Source organism: Sceloporus occidentalis, unplaced genomic scaffold (genome assembly GCF_023333645.1).
Source record: "Sceloporus occidentalis isolate IW3139 unplaced genomic scaffold, rSceOcc1.0.p SCAF_2, whole genome shotgun sequence".
NCBI classification, from domain to species: Eukaryota; Metazoa; Chordata; class Lepidosauria; order Squamata; family Phrynosomatidae; genus Sceloporus; species Sceloporus occidentalis.
In genome coordinates, this window is record NW_028316982.1 from 216,685,976 (window position 1) to 216,703,840 (window position 17,865).

Here is a 17,865-nt window from a genome sequence, read left to right on the forward strand (position 1 = left end):
CGACAGTGGAACACACTTCCTCGGAGTGTAGTGGAGTCTCTCTCCTTGGAGGTCTTCAAACGGAGGCTGGATGGCCATCTGTCGGAGATGCTTTGATTTGGATTTCCTGCATGGCAGGGGGTTGGACTGGATGGCCCTTGTGGTCTCTTCCAACTATATGATTCTATGATTCTATGATTCTATGATTCTTTGGTGATGCATTATGTAAACGCAGCACCAGAGGAGCACTATGATGTCATGGCTTTAAGTTACTCCTTTGCCGTTGCATTGTGTAAACGCAGTACCAGAGGAGCACTGTGATGCTGTGCACCGTGTGGAGCAGCGTGCAGTATCACACCACCATGGGAGTGGAGTCAGGACATGCGTCATATGGATGTCATGCCCTGACTCCACCCCCAGGCCAGCCTTAATGGCCAGTCTGCACAGCCCCTCAGTCCAAGGCTCAAACTACTGCATCACATTGGCTCTCTATTTTGACTTGTTATTGTTGTTGTTGTTGTTGTGTGCCTCCAAGTCATTTTTTACTTATGGCAACTCTAAGGTGAACCTGGCATAGGGTTCTCTTGGCAAGTTTCTTCAGAAGGTTTTTGCTATTGCCATCCTGAGGCTGAGAGTGTGCGACTTGCCCAAGATCACCCAGTGGGTTTCAATGTCCAGCTGGAGATTTGAACCCTGGTCTTCAGAGTGATCATCCTAGACTCAAACCACTACGCCACACTGGCTCTCTACTTTGACTCTACATCTGCCTTACTTACATTTGTTCAGTCATCAGAGAGAATCCTAACTATCACCGGATGTGATTCCATGTTGCTTTATAAATACAGTGCCCCTTGGTATCTGATGGTGTTTGGTTCTGGGATGCCTGTGGATATCGATATCAGTGGATACTCAAGTCCCATTAAATACAATGGTATAGTGAAATAATGTGCCTTATATAAAATGTCAAAATCAAAGTTTGCTTTGTGGAATTATCCATCCATCCATCCATCCATCTATCTATCTATCTATAGATATATATTCAGTATTTACAAACTGTGGATGACTGAATCCATGGATATGGAAACCATGAATATGGAGGTCTGGGGAGAAATAGTTACATATTAGAGTTGTCATCTCTGTAATTGTTCTTTCTCAGAAGCAAGAACAAATAAATCAGGGTTTTTTTCTCCTGATGTGAGAAACCCCTTAAAAATTGTCTAGTTTTCAAGGAGTTTATCCTGGTTGGGACTTATTCTGCAAAAAGAAGGGAAGGAAGGATATGCAAGAAGAAGAAGAAGAAGAGGAAGAAGAAGAAGAAGACTATTATTTGTGGAGATTTGTTTTTGCATAGAAATATGTGATTTTCTGAGCAAGAAGTAAGAGAAATTATGCCTGCTCTCTATGCAAACTAAGGGCCAATACAGACCAGCACAATATGGCATCTTCACGGCGGCGTGGGGGCATGGCCTTCAGATGGTGCATGCCCCCACACTGTCCAGAGGCCACATGGCTGACCACATGTGCAGTAGTTTTATGGTGGGAAAACACTGGAGTGGAGCCATGGCATGCAATTGTCACGGTGCCCATGTGGGTCTTCAGGGGCGGCAACATGCCTCCCCCTTGGACTGGTCTGTTTTGGCCCTAAATTCCCATTGCTAAAAACTTCTGTTTTTCTGCAATATATATATATATATATATATATATATATATATATATATATGATTAATTTTAAGCCTCATTCTGATCTCAGTTCAAGTGACTGGTGACAGTGGCAGATGCACAGGAGAAGTTCGTTTTGACAGCCACCCCAGTGCAGGAACTCCTTGGAAGATCCAGAGTAAGAGGTAAGTTTTTTCAATTCATGTTAATGGTGTCAAATCCCTGTTCTGGTGCTCAATGTGTTGAATGTTGTGCAGACTGTTCACACCAGAACTGGCATTTGGCCTCTGCAGTGTCCAAACAGGATGATGCCAGAATGGGGTGGGAAGGAATGGATCTTTTTGCCCATGCAGACAGTCCTCTGAGGGCTGAATACTTATACAACCACAATAAATGCTAGTATTTATTTATTTATTTATGTAACTTTTATGCGATAAAAATATTTTGCATCGTTCCAGTGTAGAATACCCATGCCAATTAAATCCATTTCAGTTCCAAGTTGTAACACAACAAAATACAGGAAAGTCAATGCAGACATGAATAGATTCGCAGGGCACTGTATCATTATGGCGGTGTACAGACTGCCCCTTTGGGGTGGCCTGCACCCGCCTCTTTCCCTGATGGATCTGGGCTTCAAGCCCTAAGGACACCCCGACAGCTGCAGGGAAAGGGAGAAAGGGGCCACTTGACCCCTTTCTCCTTTGTGTCGCTGGCGCAGCCATGTAAAGGCTGCATCAGCAACACAAAACAAAGGAAGGAGCTCCGTTTCGGAGCCACGGGCGCCCTTCAGTGGCGCCAAGATGTCATTTGGAGGCGGCGCGGCCATGACGACATAATGGCAGCATCCATGTAGAATGGGTACCACCATTACAATGTACTAGGGTTGTGGGGCGTCTGGAAAAGACGACCTGAGGCAACCCTAGTATGCATGCAAGCCGGTGCAAAGCGCCAGTCTGTACAATGCCTATGTCATGTTTTAAACTTGATGCTTCTGAGGTAAAATGAACAACACTTTGCGAAACCTCAAAAACAATAGAGGCATCATACAAACCCATCATATAAATTATAAACTGGAGATGGAAGGAATATTCAAAAATATTTGGAAAATGGTTGAAAAATGTGTTTCTGATGAGGATAATTCTGATGAGGGGAACCATCCTATCGAGTGGCAATAATTGCAACGAAGAAGTCTTTCTTCTCTGCATCTATTGCGTCTGCAAAATCTCACCCAGCAGAGCTACTCAAGGTGGTGAGAGATTTAACTCAGTTATCTCCCACCCCAAATCCTTTGTTAGAATCCACCACAGCCTGCTGTGATGCTTTTAATGATGATTTTGCAGATAAAACCTCTCAGATAAGAGCTGACCTGGACACCGGCTTTGAAGTTGAAACGGTAGGAGAGGTGTCCAGAAACTCCGCTTACGGTGTTGTATTGGATCAGTTTGAGTTGATAAGTACCAATGAAGTGGACAAGCTGCTTGGTAAGGTGAAAAAAATGACCTGCCCTCTCAATCCTTGCCTTTGTTAGCTAGCTGTCCAGGGAGGGGAAGCCACCATGAAGTTATTGAAATCTATAATCAATGCTTCCCTCAGGGAAGGCTGCCTTCCATCAAGTCTGAAAACAGCAGTGGTTAAACCACTATTTAAAAAAGCCTTCCCTGGATCCCCTGGATAGAAACAATTATATAACAGTTTCTTTATTGCCATTTTTGGGTAAAGTGATCGAGAGGGCGGTCGCCATTCAGCTCCAGACAGTCTTGGAAGAAGCCAATTATCTAGATCCATTTCAAACCAGCTTTAGAACAGGATACAGAGCTCAGACTGCCATGGTTGCCTTAGCCAATGATCTCCGTCTGGGCATCAACAGGGGAAGTGTTACCCTGTTGGTGTTCTTGGACCTCTCAGCGGCCTTCAATACCATCGACCATGGTAACCTTCTGGATACCAACGCCTGAGAGAGTTGGGAATTGGGGGCACTGTTTTACAATGGTTCCAGTCCTGTCTCTCAGGCAAATTCCAGATGGTGTCATTTGGGGACAGTTATTCATCCAAGAGGGAGCTCAAGTTGGGCATCCCTCAGAGTGCTATTCTGTCCCCAATGCTGTTTAACATTTACATGAAGCCACTGGGTGAGATCAATGACTAAGGAAGGCATCTCTCCTCTGGATGAATGTCTTAAGTTGGTAATGGACTGGATGAGGGAAAACAAACTCAAAGTAAGACAAAGGTACTTGCCATAGGGAACCCAAATCTGAGTTTGGAGATATGTCAACCAGTCCTGGATGGGATCACACTTTCCCTAAAGGACTGTGTTCACAGCTTGAGGGTGCTCCTGGACTCATCGCTTCCAATGTCATCTCAGATTGATGTGACAGCCAGGAGTGCCTGTTATCAGCTTCGGCTCATACGCCAGCTGCGGCCCTACCAGGAGCCTAGAAATGGTGGTATTTATTTCTGCAAAGCACTCTACATGGGGCTACCCTTGTGCCATATTCAGAAGCTTCAATTAGTTCAAAATATGGTAGCCAGGTTGGTCGCTGGGAAATCCAGGTCAGATCATATAAGATCTATCCCAAAAGATCTTCACTGGCTGCCAATCAGCTTCTGGGCATGATACAAGGTGTTGGTTATTACCTATAAAGTCCTACATGGCTTGGGTCCAGCGTACTTGAGGGAGCGTCTCTTCCCATATAATCTATCCCGCACTCTTAGGTTCTCTGGGAGGAATCTTCTGCAGCCAAAGAAGACCAGGCTAGCCGCAACTTCCCAGAGCATCTTTTCATCAGCTGCTCCTAAACTGTGGAATGGCCTGCTGGATGAGATCTGTCAGATTGATACTCTTGAAGCCTTTAAAAAGGCAGTTAAGATCTTTTCTGGCAGGCCTTCCCTGATTAATTCCAACAACTAATTAGAATGCCCCTCTGTCTGTTTATAGTTGCTACTACTATCTGCCTGTTTTATAATTTTTAATTTAGATTGGAATTTTAATCTGAAGTCTTTTTAGACTGAATAATTTGTTGGTTTCGTTGGGAATGGGGATTGTGATTTTATGACTTTGTATTTGTAATTGATATTTGTTTTTTGGTTGGAATCTGCCTCAATCCAAAAGGGAGAGGCGGGCTAACAATAAGTATTATTATTATTATTATTATTATTATTATTATTATCATCATTATTATTACAAGTAGAAATGTAGACTGAGGAGAATCTCCACAGATGGGACTTGTTCTGTGTAAAATCTGCACATGATGGGACTGCATAGAAATTCATTCTCATAGGAAACAGCATTATCTGCACAGAAAATGTTGTTTTCTATGAATAATAATTTCACATGAAATTTCTAAACAGAACAAGTCCACAACTACGGCTTTTTCTGTAAAGAAACATCATTTTCTGTGAAAAAATATTTCAGTCCAAAACATAATTTTTTTACCAATGATGATGCTTCCTGAGCAGAAAATGCTATTTATGAGATATTGTTGAAAATACTACAGGATTTTAAGAACAATCACTGTGAAACCACCAAGTCCCATTTTCCTTTCCATATGGCCCACTAGAAAATCCAGTAAAGATGCCTGCCCATCTTGTTATTTACCCCTCAGCAGAACTCAACACCATGCAACCCTCCAAATAGTGTCAGCCTTTAGCTCCTAGCATTTCCTGCTATTAGCTATTTTGGCTAAGGCTTTTGGAACTGCAGTCTGACACCTAAATGGCTATTCCTTTCTCAGCCTGATCATGGGGAAATGTCGAGTAGGGTTATCAAATTCCAAGTGATATAAGTAAATTCATTATCATTCAGGAAGCTGATATTTTCTGCACACTGCAAGGTGCTGAACGTTTAACAAAACTGAGACAGCTGCAGTGAAACAGGGTTTGAGGATGCTTTAAGAAAAATCCTGACCCTGCAAATCACAGTAAGCTATTATCTGTGATGGATAAACAGAAGCCCTTTCTGAACTGAAATCTCCCAATTCCACCTACCTTTTTTCATCTACTTACCTCCCATTTTTCATACCCTCTATTCACCCATCTGCACAGTTGTATAGATCTGACAGATGCTTGAAAACTTTCAACTCTGCATTCTTCTTTGCTTTCTAAATTTATTTCATGTTAAGTTCTTAAAAGCCTTTTCCTAAAAGCAGTCACTTTAGGTGACATTTTTTTCAGATTCCTCCTGTGTTAAGGGGGGGTTGATATTGCTACTATTTATGTTACTCAACCTCCCTTAATGCATATCCTTATTGCTTCCAGATTACACTGATCAGCAAACACTTCAGGGAATAATATTCATAAATGACCCCATTGTTCAGCATGTTGCATCCCATGCATTTACTCGTGGCAATAAATTCAATCACATTACTCCAGCTCTGGCAGATTTACACTAGCTTCCTGTCAGTCAATTCATTGACTTTTAAATTTGGCTCAGAGTTTTTCATTACCTATCTGAAACTTCCCTTTCACACCTATGAGAATTGGTCTCCATTTATATATGCCCTCACTTCTTCCTCTCTAATAATAAATCTCAAATTCATCAACCCCCTTGTCAGGTCTCTCATCCATGGGCAACAGAGCATTCACCTGTTATGCCCCTGAGCTGTGGAATTCCCTGAACTGAACTCTCATTTCTAAATCCCCTGAGCTTTTTAAATCCTTCTTTGATTCTCACTTATTAAAATTTGCTTTTAATATTTGATCCACTGCTGACATATGCTGGAGGCTTGACTAGTAAAAAAAAATATTATTATTTTCACTGTATAGCCAATGTAATGAAGGCTGCAATTGTAAAAAGAGGTGAGTAATATCACTACATTTTTTTAACAAAATTAATATATAACATATAATGTAAAGACCCTTTTCCTCAGTGCAGTCAAGTTATTTCAGACTGTGTTCTGGTGTATGATAGCCTTTCACTTCCACAGGACTATGTCCAACACAATCTGTATCCATGGAGTGAACTTAGGTCTCTAAGAATAAAGTCTCTAAGAAACTTATTAACTTTGATTTTGTGAGTTAATGCTAAGATATCTGACCTGGTTTACAGAATAAGCTACATGATTGATTGATTTCCATAAAATGAAAGCATTTGTGCATAATGTTATGGCAGAATACCCTTCCATCCTTTGAGGTGCTAATACTAGCCAGGGAATTTCCCCTGTTGTCTGATCTAAACATTTGACCCTGCAGAATTCAATGTGTTTTCAAAGCCTTTGTAAGAACTGACAATGATGGCTGGAGAGATTGTCACCGATGTGCAGTCTATTACCTTGATCTTCAGGTGAAATAAGAGTTGCTAGTGGAATACTGAAGCTTGGTGACTCAGGCAGTTTTCATATACAGCTAGTTGTGGCTTCTAGGGCTGCATCTGGATGGCAGAATTAATGTAGTTTGGCACTGCAGTAACTGCAATGTCTCAGTGCTATAGAATCCTGGGATTTGTAGTTTGTTGTGGCACCCAAGCTCTCTTACAGAGAAGGCTGACTGTCTCACAAAACTATAAATCCCAGAATCCCATAGCACTGGGCCATGGCAGTTAAAGCAGTGTCAAATTGCATTATTTCTACAGTGCAGATACAGTGTAAGAGGTGAAGAGATTTGCTAGCACTCAGACTGATATGGCCAAGTGTAATAACCTGAGATAGCTATGCCTAGCAGTCCACCATAATGCCAGGATCAGTCCATGGTATTTTGAGCTACAATTATTTTTGGCAGTATGTGAAGTGAAAGATCCTGAGAGCAGATACCAGTGGAATGAAAAATACACAGACATAAAGTGAGGCCTGGTGTAAAATAGTTTCTACCATTCTTCTGGGTCATCTAATGAATACATACAGCATTTTTCTTCAAGCAAATAGAATGATTCAATGCAATTATTCTAAAGGTTTATTAGGATTAACAGGATGACCCTTTTTATAGGTAATTGTTTTGAAACTACAGTTAATATTCTCATAGGTGGCCACAAGAGTGGCTGGCTTTGGATATTATTCACCTTAACTTGGAGTGAGAACCATACTCTATCAGGCAATAAAAATGGCTTGTGTGGGCACTAACAGCTAAAGAAGAAGAAATGAAACCGGTGTCCTGTTTTTCCGTCCACCCATTTCTGAATGGATAGGCTCACTGTAGAAACCTATTTTTAAGAACTGTGTGAGCTGCTTTCATGACATAATACAGAAGTATCTACCCTTTAAGAGACCAACTGCAGTTTGAGGCCCAAGGTTAATATCAGAGTACAGTATTCTATAACATTTAAACAGCAGGTGAAGCACAGCAGAATCTATTTGTTGATAGCAGTGTTGTCTCCTCTCATTTGGTTGGTTGTTTGAACTAGAGGCATTTATAGAGTGATTTTTAATTAAGAGTAAATTGTTTAATCATTAAACCAAAAGATATATAACACATTATTCAAAATAAATTGGAAAAAGAAAATTTGTAGTATTTGAGATGTGGCCAAAATTCTGAACATTATCAAATTTGCAATTTAAAAGTAGTAAGACCATTCAAACATAGAACCCTTAATAGAGAAAAGTCCCACTGATAAAAATGTAAGCATCGCTGGAAAGGCAAACTGTGCATGAGTAAAATATAATCATGATTAAAAGTAACTTAATGAAATAAGAATTGAACTATAATTTGCTGAGATTTCTGGATAATTATATAAAAGAGAGATAGAAACATAGTCTACATTTCCAGCTCTGACAAAAATAAGAGGATAATTCACATGCAGGGGGACCCAAACAGAAAACAGCATTTTACTTTCCATTATTTTTGGTCTCCTAAGAGGGATATTTTTTATGTTTAAATCTAAAGAAGGAAAAGCTTCCTAGACAGCATGATTTAGTGGTTTGAATGTTGGACTAAGATGTTGGGATACTGGGGTTTGCATCCCTCTCAGCTTCAGAGGACAATGGCAGACATCCTCTGAATAAATCTTCACATGAAAAATTGCATGATAGGTTTACCTTAGTTCAGATTTTACCTTGATTCAGATTTTAAGGTTTAGACATAGTTTTTTTTAATATATATATATATAAAACACTATTTTATTGTTTTTAACTTTATGAATTGGTCAATTGTTAACATTATATTTATGCATTTTAGTGATTTTGATTTGTTTTTAATTTGTATTATTTTAAATTTGCTGTTAACAGATTTCAGTCCCTATATCAGAGAAAGGCAGGATATATATATGAGATAGACAACATACATAATTCCCTGATGTGACCTGAGAGTCTCATGTTCACAGCAGAACCATTTTATGTGTTTGAAAATAGTTAGAGATTGGCAGACACACTTATTCTGGCCTGAAAGGTTTTTATTTTTTCCCCAGTTTCCTTCTCAAAAATTATTATTGAGTTCAAAAATGTTCCCTAAATCTAATTTGGTATTTTAGTTGTCATGAGTACTATCTGGATGTTGTCTCCATCACCAGCACTACACCAATGCTCATACTCCCTTCTTCTTTCTTTTAGTAGGAGCACTTAAGTCAAAAATATCATCATCCCAAATCCATATTAAGGAATGCTAACATCTTAAAATATGGGGGATTTAGGTGGTATCATTGCATTACCAAAAATTCTATTTAGAGCTCTCTCACAATCTGCAGCTTCAAAATGTGGATCACCTAACTTGTGAACAGAAAACTGGCACTCACACTCTTAGCTAGGACAATGGCTAATAAATTCTTATCCCATCATCTAGGAGCTTATTGCTTGGCATTGCAAATCGGCTCCAGCCTCCTGGGCTGCAGCCAGGATGCGGGATGGAGGCAAGGATTATCATATACTAATTTGCCGCCAAATCACAGGTCGCCATCAGCCTAGGTCAAAGCTGTACTCTGCCAGCACTTTTTAGATGTCATAAATGTTTCTGACTTCTAAAAAGTGCTGGTGGAGCGCAGTTTGGACCCAGGTAGGACCCAGGTTGATGGCGGCCAGAAATTCAGCAGTGATTTAGAACCTTATCGCACACATATTTTAGAACCTTATCACACACAAACTTCTTCCATCAGGCAAAAATGGCGCCTGTCAGCACTGGACAGGGATGGCTGTGTGCCGGGAGATGGAATGGGGCCTGTTGGAGGACATATTCGTGTGCGATAAACCCCGTTTTTTGCAGGATGCACGCACACACGAGCAATCTCTTACAGTTCCCAAAATGTTAAAAAATATGTGTGTGATAAGGTTCTTAGTTTGCGATAATCCCCGCCTCCATCCTGCACCCCAGCTGCAACCCGAGAGGCTGGAGCTGATTCAAAATGCCAAGCGATAAGCTTCATACTGTGCTCAGTTTTAGTCATGCTAGGAAAGCATACAGACAGGTAGAAATGGGAAGTAAAACAGCCTTTGCATGTTTTGTTGCTGCTATGGGTGTGCTGCTATGGCTAACAAGAACAGGAGTATGGCTCGGAGGTGTCAGAGTTGCAAAGCGATTCCAGTTCAGTCTTCTTAGAATTTTAACATCTGAAAGAGGAGGTTCTGTAAGTGGAAGACATTGACCTCTCAGTGTAACATTGGTGTGATTCAGACCGGCGCTTTGCACCAGTCTGGACACATACTAGGGTTGCAGGGGGGCAGAGTGTCCGCCTGCCCCACAAACCTATTACGTGGTAACGCCGTAATCATGGTGGCCTCCCATCTACATGGGGACCGCCATGATTATGTCATGCCCAAGCCGCATGCAAATGGCGTGGTGAATGCATGAAGTCTCTGTGTTGCCCCAGGCCGCTTATAGCGGCCTGGCTGCGGTACGAGAAGGAGCTCCTTCTGGGTGCACATCTCATTCCCGCAGCCACAAAATGTGTGGAAATGATGCCAGGAAGAAAGGGGCCAAACGGCCCCTTTCTCCCATGGCTGCAGCTCCTTTGGTGTCCAGGGGCATGAAGCCCCAAGGACACCCCTTTTCCACGGCACGGAGAAGCGGCATGTTGCTGCTTCTCTGTAGTCTGGAAAAACTCTGGATTGGGTTTGCAGGGCTGCCGGTGAGGCTGCCCTGTCCCCAGCCTGGAGCTAAAAGAAGTGGGTGAAGGCCACTCCAAAGGGGCGGCATGTACCGCGTCAAGGTTTTATCATAGGACAAATTGACATGGTGTGTGTATGTGTTTTGATGGTGTAATGAATTCACTATTAGAGAATATCATTCCTCAGATTGGACTGTATTAACTAGCACAGAGAACTGGAGGATGATATGCCTATTACATAATGCCCCTTTAAAATCACTTCCTGTGGAGATTATCTCCCAATTCAGAGTCATTTGTTTTCAACAGTTCACCAGAAAATAATTGTCTGACATGCCCAATAGAAAATCATGGAATCTGCACAAGTGAATGTGCAACTATCCACAATTTTAGAAAAATATTCCAGTGCATCCAGCATCACAAATGGCAGTATGCAAAAGTGTTCATGAATAATATCAGGATAATTTGATCACGAGACTGTGCTTGCTTGCTATGTTTTCTGTTCTGCGTAACTATGAAACAGCTGCAATTTATTGGAAGCAACACTATCTCCATCCTTAATTCTGCCTTTCTAATTTTAATCTATTCTCTTATAAAAGGTTGGTGTTTAACTCTTGATTTAATCTTACTTCAGTTCCTCATAAAACAGTTGCAGTTAATGCCAGCTTCTTTGATTGTTTTTTCTTAATCTAGCACTGGATAGGTTACTTTCTTATGTGTCTAGGTAGTTTAGCAGTTTCCATCAAGACTAACCAAATTCTTCAGTCTCTAGAAAAGGAAAATTCTAACAGTCCTTCTATTTAACTATTTTACAGATATTTTGTGTTTTGGGAAGCCCAGAACCACCAAGTTAAAATCTACCCATGAAAAGCAAAATATAATAAGCTCCCCCTCCCAATGAAGAGTTCTTCCTGTCTAATAGATACAGCAAAGAATTGCTAAGTAAAGTCCATATCAATTCAGTCTGGAGAAAAATAGTGGGGCACTGTTTCCAGAACAATTTCTTGATGTGGTTATGTACTGTCAAGTTATCTTCACCTTATAGCAATCCTATGAATGGGAGACCATAAGCCCCAGTCATCAACAGTCATACTCAGGTCTTGAAAGCTCAGGGCTATGGCTTTCTTTATTGAATCGATCAGTGTGTAATATGATCTTCTTTTTCAACTACCTTCAACTTTACTAAGCATTGTCATCTTTAACAATGAGTCATGTTGCCTCATTGCAACCATACTCCTAGAACAGTGGTGGTGAACCTCTGGCACTAGTGCCAGAGGTGACACTCAGAGCCCTCTCTGTGGGCACACACACCATCACCCCAGCACAGAGTTTGCCAGAGTTTGTTACTAGAAAGCCAGAGGGACATGGCACTTCGCGATAAATAAGTGGGTTTTGGGTTGTGGTTTGGGCACTCAGTCTCTAAAACGTTTGCCATCACTGTCCTAGAACAATACTGTCTTTTTAAAACCTGATATAAAACCATGTCATACTGTAAGTATAAAATATTCGCACTAGAAAACTTTTACATCATATTCTCAACGTATTTTTAGGCTTTTGTTTGGCTTCCCAATGAATCTTATCTTGTATGAATTTTGCTTCTCTTCAGCTGAAAGGCAGCAGAACATCCTTTATTGAACTATGGAAGCAGACAGATACATGAGCCTATTGTTCTTTTTCTGATATCCCAAAGTCCCTCATTGCCTGTACAATTTGCAGTGCATGTACTGTAAATTTCCCCCCATGAGTGTTAGGGTCATTCTAGATATGGCACAAGAGAAATGCAATAAAGATCTCTCATTTTTTTAATACTTCCAAAACCCCACAGAGAAAATCATGTGAAGATGTGGAAATATTAAGGAAATCATGTTAGCAAAGCAAAGTGTTTAAACTTTATTGGAAACTTCTGCAGATACAAAATGCTGTGGTCATATTGTTGACCAGAACTAGTTACAGACAGAACACAATATCCTTCTCACATCATGTTCATTGATTGCCACTCTCTTTCTAGGTAATAATAATAATTATAAAACTTTTATTTGTATCCTGCTTTTCTGTAACTAGTCAATCAAAGCGGCTCACAACATATTAAAATCCACATTTACAACATTGTATCCCGAATTCCCCCCCCCCCCTTAAAACAGGACTAAACATGTTACAATTAAAATATCTATTAAAACAGAATAAAAAGAAAGAAAGAAAATATATACAGTATGACGAGGACAGAGCTAATATATGATGTGAGGGCAGTCATTCTGTGGCTAGGCACTTTTTATTCAGGAAAGGCCTGCCGGAAGAGATCCTTCTTGACAGCTTTTGTAAAGCTGTCTAAGCTGGCAATTTGACAGATCTCATCTGGCAGGCCGTTCCATAGTTTGGCAGCAATTGCAGAGAAGGCCCTCACAGAGGTAGCAGTTAGTCTGGGTTTTAAAGGCTGCAATAGATTCCTCCCGGAGGACTTGAATGTGTGCAGCGGATTATATGGGAGTAGGTGATCCCTCAAATAGGTTGGGCCCAAGCCATGTAGGGCTTTAAATGTTATAACCAACACCTTGTACTGTGCCCGGAAACTAATAGGCAGCCTGTGAAGAGATTTTAGAACAGGTGTTATTCGATCACTCCTAGTTTTTCCGGTGACCAGCCTGGCTGCCATATTTTGAACTAGCTGAAGTTTCTGGACTAGGCACAAGGGTAGCCTCATATAGAGTGCATTACAGAAATCAAGTCGTGAAGTTACCAGTGACTGTACAACAGTTTCTAGGTCCTTTACTTCCAGGAAAGGGCACAGCTAGCGTATCAGCCAAAGCTGGAATATAGGCCTGTAGATCTTCATATCCAGGGGGTCCAGGGAAGGTTTTTTCAGGAGCCGTCTAACAACCGCCTCCTTTAAGCAAATTAGGTACAATTCAAAGTGCAGACTATGACTTATAAAGCTCCATACAACATTCATCCATGCTAACTAAAAGAACATATTCTTCCAGAAATGTGTGTCTGGATTTTGAGAGCTGCAAAGGAGCCCCATCTCTTATTCCTGCTATATACAAACACATTTGATGAAAACACAAATGAAAATCTGACTTATTGCTTATCTCAGGCTGCAGAATTCTCATACAAAGGAAACTGCACTGGACATTTCATTGTTGTCCTTTTATCAACAGACAACTTCTCCTACTTGGGTGGGTTTGGAGTGACTAACTGATAAAGATGAGGGTGGGTGCTTCACTTATTAATTTTTAATCTGTGATAAAGATGGAGATGATGATGAGGAGGAACCTAGATTCTGCATCAAACACTATGATGCATAACTTTACAATAGTATAGCTGTGTTTCTTACATGACATGTAACTCTTGTAGTGAATTTCAGTAATGTACAGTAATGTACATTGGGACAACATGCAAGGTGTACTGTTACGCAATGAGACTCATAGTGCATTGGGAGTCATGGTGTAAAGAGATCTATAGTATAACAGGACTGTTGTGCCTGGCCACCTTGCTTTCTCTCTTTTCCAATGGTCTGATTTCATAGCTACAACTCCACTCCTTTTCTGAGAATATGAATGTAGTGCAATTCAACTTTACACAATAAAATGTCTACTAATGATGACAACCTCCCAACAGGATGTCAATCATTATCATTATCAACTTCTTCATCATATGTGCTTTATTAACCTCTTAATTCAATTGTATTTTAATATTGTGCATGTTAGCTGCCCTCAAGTCAACCTCAATTGATGGTGACCCTATGAATGAGAGATCTCCAAGAGACCCTATCCTCCACAGCTCTGCTCAGATCTTGCAGACTTAGAGCATCATTGATTGAATCTATTCATCAGAAATGTGGCCTGCCTTGTTTCCTATTACCTTCTTCTTACCAAACATTGTTGTCTTTTCTAAAGAATCAAGTCTTATGATAGGGCTTCTTTTTTTACACCTGTGGCTGCATAGCCTTATGTTGATGGGTTTTCCCTGATATCTTACTAACATTATTTGGTCGGGCTTTGCATTATATTTCTTGACTGATTTTGATACATATCTCCTCACAATTAATGTCACTTCACTTCTTATTAACTTTTTGAGTGAAACACTGTAATTATTTGAGTCAAATTGTCCTGTCCCTAACCATATTAGCTCACTCACCTGACGTACTGCAATATTTATATGGTCCATTTCTTGTTTTACTATTTCCAGCTTCCTTTGATTCATACTTCTCATATTACTGTTCCTATACTATTGGTTGTGCAGTTTGGACTTTCCTTTCCCTTCTGAGTGCATCTACATCTTGACTTTCTTTCGGCTTGAGTCCAGTTGTGCCATTAGCATTAATTAATTAATATTAATTAGTGTTAATACTATAACATGCTTAATTGCATTTTAATATTGTAAGTTGTTGTGTTCTTTTATTATTTTGTGAATGTTAATGGGTTCCAGTTCTGAAAGAAAAGCAATTATAAATCAAATCAGTACACACCTTTACTTAAATGATATTTCCCTAATCAGTTTCACACAGTTTCTATTATTCTCAGAAGAAAGAGAAGACAGGAATTGCTGCATCAACCCTTTCAATATACTCCATCCAACAAAATTAGTAGCAGCTCCAGGGACAAGTTAGGCAAGGGAAGATACAGAGAAAGAAGGCAACACCCCAGCTAGATTACTTTTTAACTAGAGTTCACAATAGTCCTTGCAATGATATAAGAAAATGGGAGCTGTAGTCCAGCTATGCCTTCAAGGCCACTCTTTTCCCATCCCTATATTCCTGTGGTAGGCAAAATGTGGCCTTTAGACCACATGCAACCTCTGGGCCCTTTTTTTCTGGTTCCTGAAGCACCTCACCAGTCTCCCAACCCCTCAATTCCCAAATACATTTTTAAAAGAAACAATGTTTTCATAAAAGAATATTTTTAAAAGTTTGGAGGTTAAAAAGCCAGACAATTTTTGCAATAAAATCACACAGAAATCCCACCAAATACAAAAATAAAAATAAAAAATGCATCCTCCAAAGCATTCCACAACCCTGAACTACCCAACCCCCAATTCCTGTTGCCATTTTGAGAAAGACTGTAGAGGGAAATGGCAGGATTTGGGGTTACTGAGGGGGACTGGTGTATGGGGATGGGGAAATTCCCCACCTGCTGTAATATGTAATAATAATAATAATAATAATAATAATAATAATAATAATTTATAGCCTGCCCAATCATAAGGAATCTGGGTGAGTTACAGCAATAAAAATACAGAGAATAAAATAAAATAAGATAAGATAAGATAAGATAAGATAAGATAAGATAAGAGAGAGTGACGTAAGTCACAGAATTCACAGCTAGACTTGATGGAATTGGGCCTGTAGATGTAGATCCCAGCTACCATAAAATGTAGATTCTGCACTGCATAAATAATCCAGATTGACACTACTTTTAACATTCATAGCTCAATGCTATGGAATTGTGGGAACTGTACTTTGTTGTGGCACCAGAACTGCTGTCAAATCACATTATTTCTGCAGTGTGGATGCAGCACCAGTGTATTATAAAGAAAAAAAGAACTGAGCTGAAGAACTGGATAAATATATGGGCTTTTGAGGCAAACAAATCAACCAACAGTCAAATAAATGTCTGAAAAATCTTTAGCCAGTAGAGTGTTGGAAGAATACAAATATTTTACAGGACAGCTTTCCTATAGCAAGCCAGCCATAAAAATTTAGCTTCCTACTGTCTTTAGTCTAGACTTCAAAAGAACAAGGAAGAGTTCCCTAAATTGCTGTGACATGTTTCTGCATTCATTTGGCTAAACTGCCTACCTGCTGTGGAACTTTAAGAGTGATTGCACCTTCCTTTATACCAGCCATGTTTGGATTAAGGAAGAAATCCTAGGGCCATAGATAATCTTTAAGAAAAAAGAAGAGGTTGCTCAGATTTTAGTTGCAAGCATTTATGAGTGTATAGAGCATGTTTGTTTTAACAAACAAATGAAAACAACCCTATCGGAAGTAAATGGCCTCTCTGTAAAATCATTGACAGACAAATAAATAGACTTGACACACAAGGGTGTTTCATTTGCAATGCTTATTTAAAACAGTGTGAAAACCAGACAATTTCAACAGAATGTTGTTGTTTTTTCCCTTGGTGAACCTAGCCATGATAGGGGAGGGGAGATTGTGGTAGGGTTGTGGTTTTGTGGGGATTTCTTTTTCTTTTTAAGTACTGGAACTTGGGAGTGAAAAGGATATAGGTGAGTTAATAGACGTATTGAGGTAAGTATATACACAGCTTAACCTGGGAAGTAGAAGGTTGCAGGATATTCTACGGGGCAGTTTTCTTGGGACAGGTATAGGAATACAGGTGAAAAGGGGCATAAAGTGTGGTGCTTGCCTTTATCCTGTTTAAAAATACATTCCAAATACCTAGAGGCCACTTTTATTTACCTGACTGGCAACCGTTCTGACTGGAACACAGCTTTATGTATGAATTTTGCCCTTGTCCTTGGAATCAGAAAACATTCAATGTAAAATGCCAAGAGCAGTATCCAAGAGTATATCCACACTACACAGTTATAACAGTTTGGTACCAGTTTTTCTGCCATGGCTCTTAGAATTTTGGGATTTTTATTTCATAATTGGTAAGATACTTTAAACTTCTGCTAGACAGCGCTAGTCTGTTTCCCTGAGCTTCAAAAGTGGAGCTTTCTAGCAGAGCATTCCAAGATGGATGCTAAAGTTTAGTACTGCTAAGCAACATGCTTTCGTAAAACAATGACTAAGATCACTTGCTACACAGTTTGATAGCTGAGTAATAAATCACTCATAATATATAGCAGGGTGAAAACCAGGGTGGAGTGGTGGTTTAAGTACTGGGCTAGGAATCTTGAAACCAGTCCTGAAATCTCTCCTTAGCTATGGGCACTCACTGTGTGACTTTCAACAAGTCACACTTTCTCAGCCTCAAAAAAGATGGTGAATGATTTTGCCAAGAAAACCATAAATCATCATCAGTCTGAAGGTATGTAATAAATATAGTAGGATGGTGAAGGCATGGCTTATAGCTGTATGTGTCCCCAACCCTTTTCGGTCACATTAAGCTTCCCAAGATATCCCTAAATCCCCTAGATTTCCTCATTTTAGAAACAAATGTGGTAAAAAAGCCACCGCAAATCACCCACGCTCCATAAAACCACTAAAAAATGTGGCAGTTTGTATTGTTTCCCCTGCATGTTCCCTCTTCATTTAATAAATATTAAAAATAATAAATAGGCACACACTCACATGCATCTATGGTTTC